At 35.6% G+C, this 18,371-nt stretch overlaps 1 pseudogene; it reads right to left on the bottom strand.

The window, feature by feature from the left end:
• Window positions 1-13,870: 13,870 nt before the first annotated feature.
• On the bottom strand, window positions 13,871-16,437 carry LOC136330294 (actin-related protein 3 pseudogene; annotated as a pseudogene).
• Window positions 16,438-18,371: the final 1,934 nt, after the last annotated feature.

Below are 18,371 nucleotides of genomic sequence, written 5' to 3'. Positions count from 1 at the left end.
ACTATGTACATGTCTCTGCACTGAATTGCCTGCCTGCACTGTGTTTCTGCCATTTGAGCCAGCCCTCATAAGAAATTTTTGGAACCTTATTTCAACCAGTAGGACTGAGGTTTTGCTTACCTAATCAAAGTTGCACAGGTATATTCCCCCATTAACATCTTCATTCACAAATCAAGGAAGCTCTATTCTTACCAATCAGGACAGTGACTTTTGGACCAAACTGTGATGATTTGGAGTCCTTGTTTGCACAAGGACGGACCAATCAGGGACCAGGGGTAGGCTCTTCTGTCTATATCAACCACCAGCTCTTTTCTGGCTTTGGGAATGCACTTTCCCTTTTCACTGAAGAGAGAAAACAGCATTTCCTTGCCTGGGCTGAATCTCACCAGAGCCAGGCTAAGCACCCCAGCACAGTCCAGAACAGACTGGCATACAGTGGAGCAGACCAGAGCAAGGTGAAGCAGACCAGCCAAGTGCACAGCAGGCCAGCTAGGAGAAGAGACTAGCTGTCTAAAGGGAGATGTGCATGGCCTCAGGTTTCCTGGTCCCAGGCTGCCACACAACTGTGCTGTATCACAATTGAGCTGTTTTCACTGAATCAAATTTCCTTCTTCACCACACCTCAAATTGGAGATTCCTGTTGCAGGTGATTTGGAGTCAATAACCACCAGTTGACAAAAGATAGGATTACTGCCATATATAGTGTACATATAATCAGTTGATTTCATTATAATATAGTTTATTTTGCCTTTAGCATGCAGAGTTTTTAAATTATACTGTTAAATCCAATAATTTTAACTTTGAAATGTTTATTGTACTTCTTAGCTTAGAAATTCATGGCTTCTCCAAACCTTTCTAAAAATTTAACTGTTAGAGTATAATAAATTATTCAGACATATTGTAAGTTATATACTTCTGCTTACAGTCTGAGTTAAAGATCTAAATTGGTTTTTCTTTCAAGTTGCTGACTTGTTTGTCCCAATAGCACATGTTGAAATAAATGTAAATTTTAAATAAAAACTAATGCCTTGATTGAAAATCACTTGTTTGCAATTAACAAAAAACATCTCTAAAATTCCTTACGCAAAATCAGCTAAAAAGAAATTAGCGAAAGTAGTGATTGTATGGGGAGAATAAGGAATGAATGAATATCTTTTGGAATTTAGATTAGTGAATGCAGTCAGACATCACAGAAACTGGGGGAAAATATAAAAAGTAAAACAACAGCATGAACCAAAAAAACTACTTTCTCTAGAGTATCTCCAATCTATTCTGCTATGCGTGTCTGCCTGACTTTCTGCCTCTTGTATATTTGGCCCAAATCTTGCTACAACTAACTGCCTTATCCTTAGGTTCAGTATCTCTGGTTCATAATCAAACTGCCCTATTCCCTCATTTCTAGTTTCCTGCAACAACAGGCCTCTAAAAAGGGTTCCCACTTCCATCATGTCTCTACTAGTCCAATCAGATGTGCTTGGAACTACAGATGCATGGCTCTCAACTGCAAGAGCAAAATGTAGGGGTGAGACAGGCACCACACAGTTTGTGTACTACAACCACTTAGGTAATGATTAGAAGTATAATTAAAAGACCAGTACCTAAAAAATGTTTAATATATATTGGGTGAACTAAACTAAATATTCTAAAAATTGTTAATTTTTTTTTAGACTGTAAACTCAGGTCATTAAACATATTGCAACTCAGGTATGCATAGAATTAATAATAATATATCTATCATAAATAATACATATTTGGGCCCTGGTCGGTTGGCTCAGTGGTACAGCATCGGCCTGGTGTGCGGGAGTCCCGGGTTCAATTCCCGGCCAGGGCACACAGGAGAAGCGCCCATCTGCTTCTCCACCCCTCCCTCTCTCCTTCCTCTCTGTCTCTCTCTTCCCCTCCCGCAGCCCAGGCTCCATTGGAGTAAAGTTGGCCCGGATGCTGAGGATGGCTCTGTGGCCTCTGCCTCAGGTGCTAGAATGGCTCTGGTTGCAACAGGGTGACGTCCCAGATGGGCAGAGCATCGCCCCCTGGTGGGCATGCCGGGTGGATCCTGGTTGGGCGCATGCAGGAGTCTGACTGCCTCCCTGTTTCCAGCTTCAGAAAAATACACACACAAAAATAATAATAATAATAATACATATTTGTTTCTGTTTATTATTATATCTTAGTTTATTAAATGTTTGTTTTATTGTTATATGCATGCTAACTGCTATTATTATTTGTAAATTGTTAATAAAAGAGCACCATTTTTCTGATTTAGCATGTTAACCTGGCATTGATTCAATTTTTTTAGTTTTTGTTTCAAGTCAGATTTCAATTAATATTTAACAATGTCATATATGCCCCAATCCTCATCTCTTCTTCCCCAACATTCTGCTTTATTCCTTAAAAATCCTCATAATCTACTCACCTCTTACTGTACATTTAAAATGTAAAATAAAGAAGAAAAATAATTGGAAACTTAACTCCAATTATAAATCCTTGTCATTTGTGTAATTCTTTAAAAATTAAAAGTCCATTTGAAATAGAATCACTTGGCTGTTTAATAAATACTTTCTAAGATATCTTTTACTAAAACAGTTTTTATTCCAGATCTACATTCTGTCGTCTTGCTACATGTTAAATTACTTCTTAGTTAAACAAGTCAGGACAATACATTTTTTCTTTATTGTTTATTAACTAACTATGTCATAATAATTTTTATTTAAATATTAAATTTAGTCTTTACTATTTGTATATTTTTCTTCTTTCTTGACTTTTACCAATAAGTGATTTTTAAAAAGCTATTCTCTCTTCTCTTTCTTCATGGAGAGATAGAGCAGAAGTGATATTTCCAAATGGTTTTCTAAGAATATATATAATGTTTTCTCAGTGAATGCCACAGGCATTGCCTGTGATTTATTCCAGGATACATAATATCAAGCTTCAAAGATTTCCATTAGAAAGATATAGAAGGACAATTAATTAGTATGTTTAGGCTTGAAATATTTTTCAAAATAGAAAAATATTTTAATCTGTAATCTCTTGCTATTTCATAATTATTCTGTAATGTAACATAGGATTTATAACTTTTCCTTTGTCTTTAAAAGTTAATAGGATTTGCTGTGGGGTTTTTATCCCTCAAACATTCAGTTATTTTTCTCAGAATATGTAGGCACATTTTATCATTCTGTGACAAAATCAGATTTGAAAAATGTTATAGTCACTTATAATGTGTTAGTGACTATAAAAAGAAAATGCTTTAAAATGCAGGCCTGGCTCTTTTATTAACCTTCTTGTTTACTGATAATCTGGGTGTTCCTGAAACATTTCTATGTCAAGTCACCACATACAAATAAGAAGAAACAGTAGTCACCAATTATGAACGCTTCCTGGTTGCTGGTAGAAATAAGATTCTTTTGTGGAGTCACAGGAAATGCATTTCAGGGACCCATGCCTCGGATTTGAGGCACAACAGCATGATTTATTATGGCGAAAACAAAGGATGGCCCCCGATGCTATCCTTGGCAAAAAGAATCACCACTAATAATAACCAAAAACTTACTAGAACAGTTTCATCTAAGGAGCTCAAAGAAATCACAGATTTTATTTTGGCCTCATATTTCCTAACCATGCAAATATTAGAAATTATAATAATTACTCCACTACCAATCATTTTTATTATTCTAAAAATTAATTATATCTTTGAATATGCTACCTTAATACTGGAAATACTTTTGACATGTAACTTAGTTACAAGTAAAGGCTAACATCTATGCTGAATATATCTAGTGTCTACTGCAGAACTGTTAAAAGAAGAAGTTGGCAAACTATTGCCTGCAGGCCAAATCTGACCCACCATCTGCTTTTGTAGATAAAATTTTACTGAATCCCAGACACACATATTCACTTATGTGTTGCTGCTAGCTGCTTTTACAAGGATAGAGTTGAGTAGTTAACAGAGGCCATGGGGCCCTCAAGCCTAACATGCACTGTTTAGCTCTTTATAAACAAAGTTTGCTAAACTCTGGTGTAAAGCATGACTTTCAAAAAATTGCCAACATCACAGATAATTCCCAAAATAACTATGCTAATACAGAGATAAAGATATTCTCTTTGAGTTGCATAAATCTGAGGATAACCATATTGATGAATGTTCATAATGATGACTCTATTAATACATTTTGTGGGAAGTTTTTAATTGTCTTTTACTAGCCAAAATATGTACCACCAACTAGTTAGTGACAATGATTATTTTTTAAAAAATATTCCTATGTCCCCATTATTTTTCCTATAACATTGGTAATGACTTTGTAGATTATGTCTAGAAGAAAATATGTAGAATTCATAAATATTTGAATTATTTGTCTGGAGCCCACTATTGCCATAGTTACTGTTTTGGGGAGAGAGACAGGAGAAAAAGAGACAGAGAGAGAAAGAATGAATGAATGGGGATATTTCTCAAGGACATTGTTTACTTCTAGATGAACAAAAAAAAAAAAACTTGTTAACTGGAATAAAAGGAGAAGAATCAATTTCTTTAATCTCTTTTCCTGGCCACATGATATCTCTCTAAGTACAATCTTACTTATTATGCTTTCCTCACTATAGTCCTCCTTAAACTTCATGTAATTATATCAAAGAAGTTCAAATGTAACTAAGGATATATTTATTATAGATTTGTTAAAGGAAATGGATGAGATTCAATAATCACAAAATTTATGTTGCACCATTTTTAAATTTCAAATTCAAACCACTTTAGTAGGTTGGGATTTTAATAACATCATAGAGGTGACAGAGATCATGGCAAAGCCATGACGGCATTGACAACCATGAAGGGAATAATTTTATTTTGGCAGAAACTTGAGTCTATTTGGATTTCAGTATTTCTTGAGAAAGCCTGTTATAAGCATCTATCAAGTTGGATATGTTTTGCAGAGGAAAACAAGCAAGACTTCCTCTGAGAGATAAAATATCAGTAAAATCTTGTGAATTAGAATAAGATTCATAGGCCCTGGCAGGTTGGCTCAGTGGTAGAGCGTTGGCCTGGCGTGCATAAGTCCCGGGTTCGATTCCCAGCCAGGGCACACAGGAGAAGCGCCGTTTGCTTCTCCACCCCTCCCCCTCTCCTTCCTCTCTGTCTCTCTCTTCCCCTCCCGCAGCCAAGGCTCCATTGGAGCAAAGATGTCCCGGGCGCTGGGGATGGCTCCTTGGCCTCTGCCCCAGGCGCTGGAGTGGCTCTGGTCGCAACAGAGCAGAGCGATGCCCGGAGGGGCAGAGCATCCATCGCCCCCTGGTGGGCAGAGCGTCGCCCCCTGGTGGGCGTGCCGGGTGGATCCCGGTTGGGCACATGCGGGAGTCTGACTGTCTCTCCCCGTTTCCAGCTTCAGGAAAAGAAAAAAAAAAAGGATAAGTTTCATAAAAGGAATGTAAATAAGATACTTCAAAAAAAAAGCTTTGTTGTTTTCTTTTTCTAAAATTTTAAGGATGAGCCTTGGTATCTTGCACATATTAACAGAAATCTGAGCTATTTTCATATAGTAGTTGGTTAGTCAATTAGTCACTACTATGGAGGCTGCAGTCATCTGTGTTCATGTTGTAAATAAAGGGATCACAGAGGTCTTGTCATAGAAGCCATTTCAGGCTAACCAGAGAGGAACTAATGCATTATATTTCATTCTAGACTTATTTTTATAGCATATGTGCATTGATCGACGTGATGTGTAATTCTTACTCTATGAAATCTTTTCTTAAAAAACCCCCTGTAAATTGTGCCATCCTGAACTTTAGATAAATTCCTTCAGTACTAAATTGAATATTCTTCTTACTACTCCAATGACTAGTCAACTACATGGGAAAGCACACTCTGCATATTGCCACACTGATGCTTTTAGTAAAGAAATATTGGGAGACAGCCAACTTAATTTGTTTTTTCTAACAAAAATGAAAGGTATTTCTCAGGTATTCAGGTACTTATGCCTATTTTTGAAATGTGTTCTAAAACTCAGTTTGATTTCTTTTTGCAAACAAGATAGGGTATGTTGTTAATACATTTAAAAAGATTAAGTTTATCTACTGCCCGGCTTATGTGACAGATGTATTCTAAATTTGCACAGCACATCTATGCTCGGAACCAGCAACTAAAGCACTAGCCAAGGGAACTTCATGTGCTTTATGTAGAAAACCTGGATAAAGTGGATTAAAATTTATTGATTGATTTTAATTTTTGAAACATCTTTTGTTGAGAAAATGTGTTTTCTTCTATACCGGAGACACTGTTGTGACAATAAATGCACACTCGATTTATTTCTTTTTAATTTGTATTTTATCACTGATAGTGATTTGATTAAAAAAAAGACTCTTAATAGATGAAAATTGAGTTGAAGGCCAAGTCAAAGCAGCATTAAAGAAAAGAAAATTTTGGAATTTATCTCATGCTTAACTAGTCCAGTTTGGACAAGTACTATAAAGAGTACTGGAGATCCTTACCCATTAAAAATACATATTTGTGTGACACAGGTAGCATTCACTGTTGTATATTTTTGAACAGTCCAGAAACATTTAGATTTCAGTTATAGCCTGCTGTGGCCTACTTTTAAAATAATAATTACCCTCATTAATAAAATCTATGGTAGAGGTTTACTGAACAGATAGACAGTTGAAAGTAGGAAGCTTATCTGTATAATATTATGAAATAAAAATTAAATATTTTTTCTTTTTCATTATGTAGTGATGTGTGAAAATTGAATAATTGTAATTTGTCAGATCAAATAAAACCACTGTTTTAGAAATGAAGCTTACTAAAGCTGAATCTCATGGCAGAGGTTCAATGCAGAGACTGCAAAAGAACAGAGATTTTGCCTGAAGTAGGTGATGGCTATTATTTTGCACATATATATGGCGATTTTTAACTACGATTATGCATACCACTATTTATTTTGCCACTTATCACAATCAACAAAACACTCAAGCAACTGCAACCTTTTAATAACTAGTTGGACACTTGGAAATCACAGAATGAGCCAGCTAATTTTACTACTATGCAAAAGAAAAAAGCAGTAAATAACAAAATACATGGATTTGTTAAAGCAAAATGTCTGAATATTTCATGATAGTAGTGGTCTAAGGCTGTGGTGTGTCACACAAGTAAACATCAGTGATGTTGTTGAGTTAATACATATCCACCTTAAGTTGTTTTCCAATCTGCCATGTTGCTCAGAATACTAGAGAACTGGAGCATGACAGGTAGAGAGTTAGTTGTGTCAATACTCTGAAATTCTCATTTTACCCATTTGTGTAAAACTTTTCCTCCACTAAACCATTCACCATCACTGTTATGGAGCTGTGAAATTCATTGATTGGGTTGACACCTCCTCTTCCTTCCCTTCCCACCTTTTGGGTGACAGTGCTAATGGACTGCAGGATGGCTGGAAATGAGCAGTCAAAACCTTGCAGCAGGTGTATGAAGGAGAATTGAGGGCACAAAGTTAAGCCTATTAAGTTATCTGTGTGTTTGTGTGTATGTGTCTTTAATTAATTGAGAAGTTAATGTAATGAGCTTTTGCTTAATTTGGGACAGACAGCCTCAGTTTTTATCATGTGATGGTATGCCTCATGTATCTGTCATACAAAAATATATCAGCATAACAGAATCTATTCTGTTGACACTTCAATGGTCTATTTAAGTGTCTAAACATAACCCATTAATCTTAGCATTTACCTGAACAGGATGTATTACAACAAAAAGTCATTGATTGGTTCCAGAAATCTTCATTAAAAAACTGTCAACACACTTTCAGTTCTGGTGTCAAAAGTAGAATTTCTTTAAGCACTAACTACATTCTTTGGCAGAGCTTGGTAACAGATGCCAAGTTGACATTTGATTCCTAAACTGAAAAAATAACCTGAAAAAACACTGCTTTCATTTGTCTTGGTCAAATATAACTGATTTTTGACAAAACAAAGTATAATCTTATCCAAAAGAGATATTAGAGGACATTAAGTGACATGTTAGATACTAGAATTTAATTTCAAATAAGAAGAGCTTCAACAACTGACAAAGAGTACTTAGAACAATACTCCAGAAGCCACCAAAGAGATATATGGAACTAAAATGATCAGTCCAAGTAAGTTCAGCCAGAGCAGCTGATGAACTCACACAGAATATTGGGTTCAGGGTTGCTGGAACCTGAATGAATAGGAACTCATGTTTATAATATACAAGAGTCGAAGAATGTTTAGCCTAAAGAATTTAGAAATAACTTCAATTTAACAATTAGAATTCTATCTGGGTGCAGGGTTGACCATGTAATTATTACTGAAATAAAAGTGAGTCATATTCTTTTCTGGACAATTGGTTTCCCAGACTTGTTCAGGACCTTGAAATGATGTTGAAGTATTTAGGTATTACTGTTGCCACATCTGGTATTTCTTTTGGTGGCCATTTCTTGTCTTGACCTTTCCATTCTCCTTTTACCTGACAGATTACTGTTTACCCCCATTGATACCATAATCTTTGTGATCTAACTTATTCAATTCTTCTATCTGGTCCCAATAGTTGCCACTGACATTATCCTGTCCAGTGTCACCTTATCTATGGTTGTTTTCACCATTCTATAAGCAGTCCTACCTCACTGCCTGGTCTGAGTTTATAATCAATAGCTGAATGATTATAAGCCAGTCTAGCTAACTGTAAGTAGCTTATTGTATTTTATCTTCAAAGCTCAGTTGTCAATAAGCCACTGCTTCTTGAAATTCAATTTAGTAAACATCTTTCTGTCCTGTTCTGTTTTTCTTCATGTTAATTTGCTCCATGGTGGGCAGAGTTTACTACATTTTTTACCACATTGGAAGATGAATATGAGAGATGCCACAGGTTCTCAATGACTGAATCCATCTAAGTTAAGTTTGATGGGGTCCAGGGTGAAAAAACAAATAGTTGAATTGCAGCTTCAGTCCAGCAAGTATAGGAATGAGAAAGATACGCAACTCAGAATGGACCCTGGAAGTCAAATAGGACTGGACAGAGTTAGAAAGGCTAGGACTCACCTCAAATACTTGGGCTACAATAAAGCAGGGAACATATCTGGGGTAAGCAAACTAAACTCCTTGATAAACAAGGACCTCAAACTTTAGATTTAGGAGAAATATTCAGGAAGCAATGTTGGTAATACCAAGGATACATCCAAGATAGTTGCACTGAAAATGCTCTTGCCTAGTTGGATAAAATCTTACTCTCTCATCATCCCCAAAGTTGGGTATATATAAAAGAGAATTTCCATCTGGTTTTAGCTTGGTGTTCAGAGTGCTCCATTGTCCTATGGATATGCTGGAGCATAAATTACATTTTCCATTCTTATTTAATTAAAAAAATCCCCAAATAATAAAAAGCTTCCTAGTCAGTGATCTAGTCAGGTTTTGAGTTGAGAGCATAGGGTCATTTCCTGGTAGTTTCCCCCATGCTTTTCCTAGAGTACTTAATTGAATTTTTAATTATAATCTTATTCCCACAAACATTACAACATCAGGAAAAATGAGGCACAGTTTATTTAGTAGTCTTGATTGGCTAACCCTAAAGACATAGTAGTAAATGTTTTGCTTCATTACCTTTTACATCCAGCAGAACTCCATTTACATGGAGAAGAATGTGTGTTATTCTCACTTGGGATTTATGATGGGACAAAACTTTATTGGGACTCAGACTTTAACATGGGCATAATACTCATTCCTATATAGATTTCTTCTTATTGTATTAGCCAATTTTATTAGTTTAGAGCAACTGATTTTGAATTAATTTTAAATAAAATTATCTTTAAAATATTTTTTAATAACATAAAAGGAGGCCTTTCTGGCATTGTTGCGAAGCAATATACAGGTGTTCCCAACTCACAGCCTACTTTGGAGATTCTTAACAGTAGCAGTGACTGCAAGCAGCATTATTACCAGAAATATGCACTCTGAGTTCTCTGAAAGTAAGAAAGGTCAAAATATTCTACATATCATGAATAATTTTAAAACAGCATGATCAGGAATAGTCAACCTTAAGATCTATCAGGAATAGTCAACCTTAAGATCTATCACCAACTATTGTTTGGAGTAGAGAAAGATTATGGATTAGACACTTTAGCACATGCCCACCCATTAACTGAAATACTGTATTCTTGGTTTTTTCAACACTATTTCATAGCTGCAGGTGAACTGTTAATTCATTACACCTCATTGAGTATAAAGATCATTCACATGATTTTATAAAGTCCATTTTAAAAGTATACGCTTTTACTTCTATCAAGCAATGTTGTAGATAATATTAAGAAAGCAGCCTATACAGTGGACATTTTCTTACTGTTCAGATTCACATTTTCAAAGGTTAACAGCTCTGTTAAATTTACCATCCCAAAGAAATCCTTACTAAGTCAGAAGAATTGCTAGGAGCTCAGAATGCTCAGTTATAAGAATAAAAAATCTCTGTAGAACAGGAATTAAATGTCAAGAGTTCCTCCCCAATGTGAGAATTTCAAAATACTTATGACTGAAAATGAGGAATTTATGTGGAAATAATTAAGCACTTTGAACTCAATATTATGAAATTTTGAGAGGTTTGATCTAGCGCAATCTAATTTGATATATACATTTAAGTATAAAAAATTTAACTAATTTCTTACACTTTTAAAATTAGAAATTCACAGCTCATCAAATCAATTTCTCTCTTGATTCAAAAATGCCTGCTGCCTTTGCAAAAGAGAGGCATTGAGCCTCTTTTTGGCCACAGCTAGAGCTTTCTACTTGGGATTTAAAGTTGTTTCTCACATTGCTTCAAAACCACCCTCTGTCTTCCCGCCCATGGTGGAAAATTAGCACTGGTATGTTCTCTTCCATATGACAACCACTTGAATGTTTAAGGCAATTCTCTTACTGTTCATAAAGTAGTTTTACATACCTCATAAATTATAGAGCCCATTGATCACTGTGCTGGGAACATATACTAGTAGGTCAATGTCTTTCTTTACATGTTCTATGTTAATTGTTAACCCAAAATATTCTTACAATTTACAAAAACACCATCCGTTTTTCAGCTGAACTATTATGAAGGCAAGTATTCATTACTTTTGATCTGAGAAGTTATTTGAATGTGAGCACTTACAGCTGTTAGATTTCTTTGTCACTGCCTACCTTATACATGGTTTCTGCTGAGCTAATTCCAGTTTATGGGGTCCCAACCTTGACCACATTGATTGGACCGAGTGCAGTTCCACATGTACCTGTTCAAGGGCAGTCCTTTCATTGACTATTCAGGGAGATATTTCATTGGTGACCTGTATCACAAAGGTGAGAAGACCTGGTTAGGCTATCTCAGGAATTAAAACAAAGACAGTATATCTCAGAGTATGATTTGTATGCCAGTGGCAGCATACTAAATTACTTTAGGTGGTATATGTGTGATTGAAATAAAGAATGTTAAACATTTTATCTGTGTTAGTAAAATACATCAAACCCAGTATTTTATGGACAGTGATTGTTTGAAGCAGGTTAAAAAAAAATCAATTTAAAGTTATTTAAAAGAAAAATAGCAAGTAAATACAGAACTTGAATAAAAACAAATGTCTGAAACATAATTTGAATCCAATTCCCTTAAGATTAGTTTTTACTATGAAATATATCTAACCATCCTTCCTAAGAACATATACATTCAAATTGCATAATCATGTGGTTCAGCTGTCCTTTAAGTCACTGATACATTGGGGAATGCCATATATATATATATATATATATATATATATATATATATATATATATATAAATAAAGGAAAATACCAATTACTGGTGCATGGTGTCCATCAATAAAGTCCCACTCTTCACAGATCAGCTATGGTAAAGCCTCCCCAGTCCACCAGGGCAGAATTTTGAATTCCCTTTCTGGGTTCTCATAGCTGGTGTTTTATTTTTTTATTTCCCCTTTTCAAAGTTTTAGAATCATGTCTATTTTGTTTATAAATATATGTACATAGTATCTGAGGTATAGTGCTATTATTTTTTAATTAAACAAAAGATTGTAGTTGAAATTCTGTTATTACTACACAATTAACTTCTTCATACAAAGGAGATAAGTAAAGATTAAAACAGAACTAAGGTGATCTTTCTATGGTGAAGATATATGGGGCAAAATAAAATGAGAAGGCTTAGGACAAGACAGATATGGATTTGAAGTACAGCTTAAATGAAGCAAATCATTTGTCATTTCTGAGTCTCAAATTTCTTATCTATAAAATAATAACTGCATGTAGTAGCACGGATAAAGCAAATCCATCCAGTAACTACCATCAACAACAGTATTGTATTATTCATATTTCTTAATTCAGAAAAAGATGAATGCCAGATTTTGAGAATAAACTTTCATGTGACTCATAAAAAGCATTACTGTATTTTATTAGTATTTTTTCTTAAGTAAAAAATCAAACAATAACAGAGTATCAGTAGAATTCACATTATAATGAAGCTTATGAATGGTCCAAATGTTACAAATAATTAAAGAGAATACAGTTGACTTGTTTATTTTATAGTTCTACAGTTTACAAATAATTAAAATTTGAATTCATGTCAGTTTATTGATATCAGGGTTCTTTTTATTTTTATCTAAAATGTATTATTTTTTAATCAGAAAAAAGATCATGCTTTTAAAAAAGTCAATACCCTGGTAAACACTTATTCCAATAAAATGAGATTAATTAGAACTGTTTTCACTGTAACTAATAAAATTTCAGCAACAAAATCCTCATGTGAGGATTATAAGGTACAAGATACCCTATAATAATCTGTCTGAGTATAACATAATATTGAATGAGTTTTTATTTTCTTCCAACTAAATCCAAATCTCAGAGCACTTAGTCTAATATATCTGAATGAAAATTGGTTAACATTTTATTTTAATAATTTTCACCACTAGGGTTTACCTACATGCTATTTCAGAAATTTAAAGTCAGTAAAACCATTCATACTAAAATGCATTTAGAGAAGGAAAATATGCAGTAGCGAAACTTTAATTTGTGTTCCTTGTGGGCTAATGCATAAGGAAGATTTGAGAAGAACATGATGGGGAGTAAAATATATTTTTTTAATATACAAGTCAAACTAGAAATTATTTTTAGGTTTCCTTCTCAGAGATATTGTCATTATGGTAGACAAATTAAGTTTCCAGTGTGTCCTTCTGCAGAGTAGAAATGTGACATGAATGAGCAGCTTCAGGGGCACACAATATAATTAGAAAATCCTTGGTATATCGCTGACATCAGGAAAGACATTTAAAACCCAGCCATGGCCCTTTTGAAAAATCAAATTCCATTAAACGAAAACCCTGAGAAAATCAGTGAACTTAGTCACAAAGGTAAAATAAGGAAATTAAAGTGGTCTGAAGTGGTCAGTATTTTACAGCCCCCTGTGCTCAGCCATCTATGATTTGTTTAAGGAACAGCGACCCTGGTGGCAGGAAATTGAAAGCAAGATACTCTGCATATATTGTTCTTTACTGTGTTATTTAACAAGTACTGGTAGCTGCACAACTAGAAGCTATGCTTGAGGCTGCTGAACATAAAAAACCCAACCATGTGCAGACACACTGTTAAGCCAAGTGAGACCGTCCCACTCCTGTGCTTACAATCCTCCAATGATTTCCTATCTCATAGGCACTGACAACAGTATGGGAATTACAAGAGGGAAAAGCAGAATAAATGATGATGGAAGGGAACTTGACTTGGGGTGGTGAACACACAGTGTAATATTACCGATAACGTATTATACAACGGTACACCTGAAAACTATGCAATTTTATTAACCAGTGTGACCTCAATAAATTTAATTTCTTTTTTTTTCTTTTTTTTTCTTTTTTTTCAGTTTTAATTTATTTTCATCACGTTTTCTTCATGATCCAGATATTTTAAAATGCAAAGAAAATTAACTTTCCATGATATGTCAGGGGCTGGCACTAAAAAAATTTCAGACTGCAAATGAGTTATACAGATGAAATATCAAATGGAGATCCAGTTATCAAAATGAAAGCATTCAACATATTAAAAGTTCACAATTATTTGTTTAGAGCACATAAAAAAGTTGGCTTGCTAACCAACTGTTGTGATTTTAAAGAACTATTGCAGAAATTTGAAGAAAATAGATTAGTTAACATAAAGATTAGAGCTTGAAACAAGTATTAAAAAGAAATTTGTGCCTTCATTAGAATGGTTTAGGCTTTACATATATGAATTTTGGTAACCAAATTATTAATTTTTTTTAAATATGAAAGGACACTACAGATCTGCAATACTGGTCCAACAGTCTTGTCTTTACTTTTCCTTTAAAGCGACAAACAGAATGTGAGTAATCAGAAAGCACAAGCAGGCATCAGTTAATCCAAGATTCTAGCTTCTTAGTTACAAATGCACTTGCAAAGAAAATCACCGGGCAGCATGGGGAACGGCAACAATTCATAATAACTGGAATCCCATGAGCATGTGTGCACGATAAGTCTCATGAGGCTATTTTTTTAATTTATCCTTTACTTGGTCACTTTTTTGTACTCAAATACTAGTTTTTCTTTGACTTTTTTCCTCAAAGTATAAAAGTATGAAATATAAACAAGCTCTTGTATTGTACACTTGTAAGTGTACAATTCAAGCATTATAGAGCTATCTGCATACCAATAAATCCCATCAAATCTTGGATAATTCAATAATATACAAAATATCAGGACACAGAAAGAACTAAAACCCACTTCTTTTTGTTACACATAATATTCAAATATTCAATTTAAAGAAAAACACTTAATTTTGGCTCTCCTCTACATTCGCATGTTGATATATTTATTAAAATATTCCTGTATAATTAATTATGTTTGGTCTTATTATTTCAAGTCAGGTTTAAAACCTCAAAACCAGCCATCCAGACAAAACAAGTAATCAGAAAGATTATTTCTTTCCCACCTCCCTAACCCCAATAACTATGAAGTCAAATTTTATGACATGACTCCAAACACTGGATTGTGACGACAAATGCTAGGTCCAATTTCTTCATAATCCTTTTTGGTGTGGCATACTTGGTAGAACTCCGGCGTGGAAGCCAGCATTGACCCTCCAAACCAAACTGCATATCGCTGCATATGGTGTGTAATGACTTGTACATCAATAGGTTTTGGCTTCAATCTACCACCACTCAATTCCTCACTTAATTTCAGCCTGGCATCTACAGTTCTTTTCAAATCTCTTTGCAAGCGACATCCGAAGTCCCTGAACATGGTTGACCCTCCAGAGAGGACAATATTCTTGTAGAGAGGACGTCTAACATCAATAGGACAATTCTGACTTACTTCATCTACAACTTCTGAGATAGGTTGAGTAAAGTCTGGATTAGCAAACTCTGGATGAAAGAAGATTTCAGGTCCCAAGAATCTCTCATAACCAACATCAATGGAAAATTCTTTCTTTGAGATAGCATTGATTCCAGTATACTGTTTAATCCACTTTGATCCATCTGTATCATACTTGTTAAATTCTTTTACTAAATCTGGGCAGACATAACTATAGCGCTCCTTTACTGCCTTAGCAGTTTCCAAGGATTGCTCTGGAGGGATTCCTACTTCTCGATCTCTCAGCAATTGCTGAATGAAATATGTTATATCTCGTCCTGCGATGGAAATGTGCTTGATACAGCTGCCAATCACATACCCTTCAGCCACAGGAATGACATGAGTGACACCGTCTCCACTGTCTATTACTGTACCGGTCAATGTCCGTTCTCCTACTTGTCTTGAGGTCCAGGATGCAGCTAAGGCAAGAACAGCCTGCACAGCAATGTACAAGCCGGGAACATTGAAAGACTCAAACATTATTTCAGCAGTATATTCCCTGTTTTCTGGAGTATTCAGAGGAGGTTCCGTCAAAAGAAAATAATGATCTTCAGGTTCTGCCCTTAAATATTTAAAGATCACTTGCTCCATAAACCTTTCCATCAAATCCCAATCTTCAACTATACCATGACAGATTGGCCACTTTGTTGCATATGTAGGTTTTTCTATTGCTTCATCACCAATGAAGAAGTCTAGGTCATCAACACCTTTCATCACCCTCCTTTGAGCTTGATCGCCTACTTTTGCTGACTCCTTAATAGCAATACAGGAAGGAATGATAAACTGTGGTTCTGTATTTCCAGCATATCCTAGTTTTGTATAACCCGTGCCACAGTCCACCACACAGGCCGGCAGCCGTCCCGCCATCTTCCTCCTCGCCTGCTGCTGCCGCTGCCGCCGTCTGCTCCGTACTGCTCGTGGCCAGGGATTGGCGGCGGGAGAGAGGAGCTATCTGACCATCCACAGCCAGGCAGCCCTCTCCGTCCGTGGGGGAGCCGGGAAGCCGAAGCAGTAGCGAGAAAGCGGCAAGCTCGGTCAGCGGCTACCACTTCCGCAACCCGGGCGGGCAGGCTCAAATTTAATTTCTTTTAAAAAGCCCAAGTCCTTCCAAGGATCTACAAGGTCATAATGGGGCTCCCATTGCCTCTCTGACTTTACCCCCTCTATGCTTCCCCTGCCCATGGTTTCTGCTCAAGCCACACTGACTTTATTCCAGACACCCACCAGACCAGCTCATGAATTAGTACCTTTGCATGCCTTCTCCATTTTGTTTGGACTGCTCTTTCCCCAGATAGCCACATGGTTTGCTTCCTTATCTCAGCTTTCTGCTCAGAGGTCACCTAATCAGCTTGGCCTTCCTTTACCATGTCGCTGAAAATTAAACAACCCATTGCCCTCTTTCCTTCTTCACTTTCCTCCATGACATTTATCACTTCTAACATACTAAAAATTTTACATTTTTAGTTTGTTTATTGATTATCTTCTCCCGCCAGAAGCAAAGCTCTTTTAAGTCAGGAATATTTATAAGAGAGCCTGGACAATGTAAGTGTTCACTAAATATCTGTTTAATAAGTAAATAGAGAGGATGAATGAATGAAAGCATTAATTTATCCATTAATCACACCTCTTATTACAAGAAAGGCTGAGAGTGTTAGTTTTATAAAAGTTTCACAAATGAATCAGACATGAACTCTTCAAAATGCTTATGGTCCAATAGAAGAAACTAATCATCTTTTTTTAAATTTTTTTATTTATTTATTCATTTTAGAGAGGAGAGGGAGAGATAGAGAGAGAGAGAGAGAGAGAGAGAGAGAAGGGGGAGGAGCTGGAAGCATCAACTCTCATATGTGCCTTGACCAGGCAAGCCCAGGGTTTCAAACCGGCAACCTCAGCATTTCCAGGTTGACGCTTTATCCACTGCACCACCACAGGTCAGGCGAAACTAATCATCTTTATAAATAACAATACACAGTGTAGAGAATGCTGACTACTTGAAGACTACAGAGGTCAATGAGAGAAAAAACAAGTATTGCATTCAGTTAAAGAAGTCAGAGAAGCTGAGTGGATGAGATCACATTTAAATTGGTTTTAAAAAATAAAGCAGATTGAGATATTTCCATACACATGAGTGAGAAGGAAAGGATAGTATAAACCAAGGCTCAAATCTGTGAGGTCACTGAGCACAAGTAATGTTAAACTCTCATTTAGCTACAACAGAAGCCATATAAAGATAATTAGAAAGGTAGAGTCAAATTATAAACATTCCCATAAAAGGTGCATTATTTTAATTATATTTATTGCTACTTGAATCAAATTGCTTTGGTTCCTGGTTGGACCTTGGAGTTTGTCCCCCATGCATTGTCCTAATTACTGTTAAGAGTTTCCATTTTTTTCTGGAAAAGATTTTGTCAATCAGTAAGAAGTGCAATGTTGCCTGGGGTCTTTGGGAAAGCTAGGGACTCCCTCTCTTCCCACCTCTTCTTAGTCTTTCTTAGATCATCTGTCTGCTTGGTGCAGTGATTTTCAACCTTTTCTCTCATGGCATGCATAACCTAATGACTAGAATTCTACAGCCAGACACATCTGGCTTTGGATCAAGGTGCCAAGCTGCATCCTTGAAAGCACAGAATTTTACCGTGCACGTGTGAAGTAGTTACACCAGAGGAACAGCCTCCGTAAGGAACTGCTAACCAGGAGAAATTAGATCCAAACTAAGGAAGTCATGGTTAATTCTGTCTGCTTTGGATCATTTATTTGGTGTTATAGTTTTTTTCAGGTCTCCTTTACTTTTCTCTCTAAAGAGCAATCTATTCATTTAGGTACTAAAAAGAAATTGTTAGTAGTATTGTTTATTATAGTTTATTACTTAAAATAATCTACTTAAAAATTTCTTAAGAAAATATTTATGTTTTGGCTCTTTACCTTTTTCATTTTTTAATTAGAGATAAATCTGAATTCAAGTTTAAAATTGTCCACTCTCCTTCTTGGGTTTTCATTTTTT

The sequence above is a fragment of the Saccopteryx bilineata genome, chromosome 3 (genome assembly GCF_036850765.1).
Source record: "Saccopteryx bilineata isolate mSacBil1 chromosome 3, mSacBil1_pri_phased_curated, whole genome shotgun sequence".
NCBI classification, from domain to species: Eukaryota; Metazoa; Chordata; class Mammalia; order Chiroptera; family Emballonuridae; genus Saccopteryx; species Saccopteryx bilineata.
Note: the sequence above shows the minus strand (reverse complement) of the source record. Positions and strands in the feature narration are given on the sequence as shown.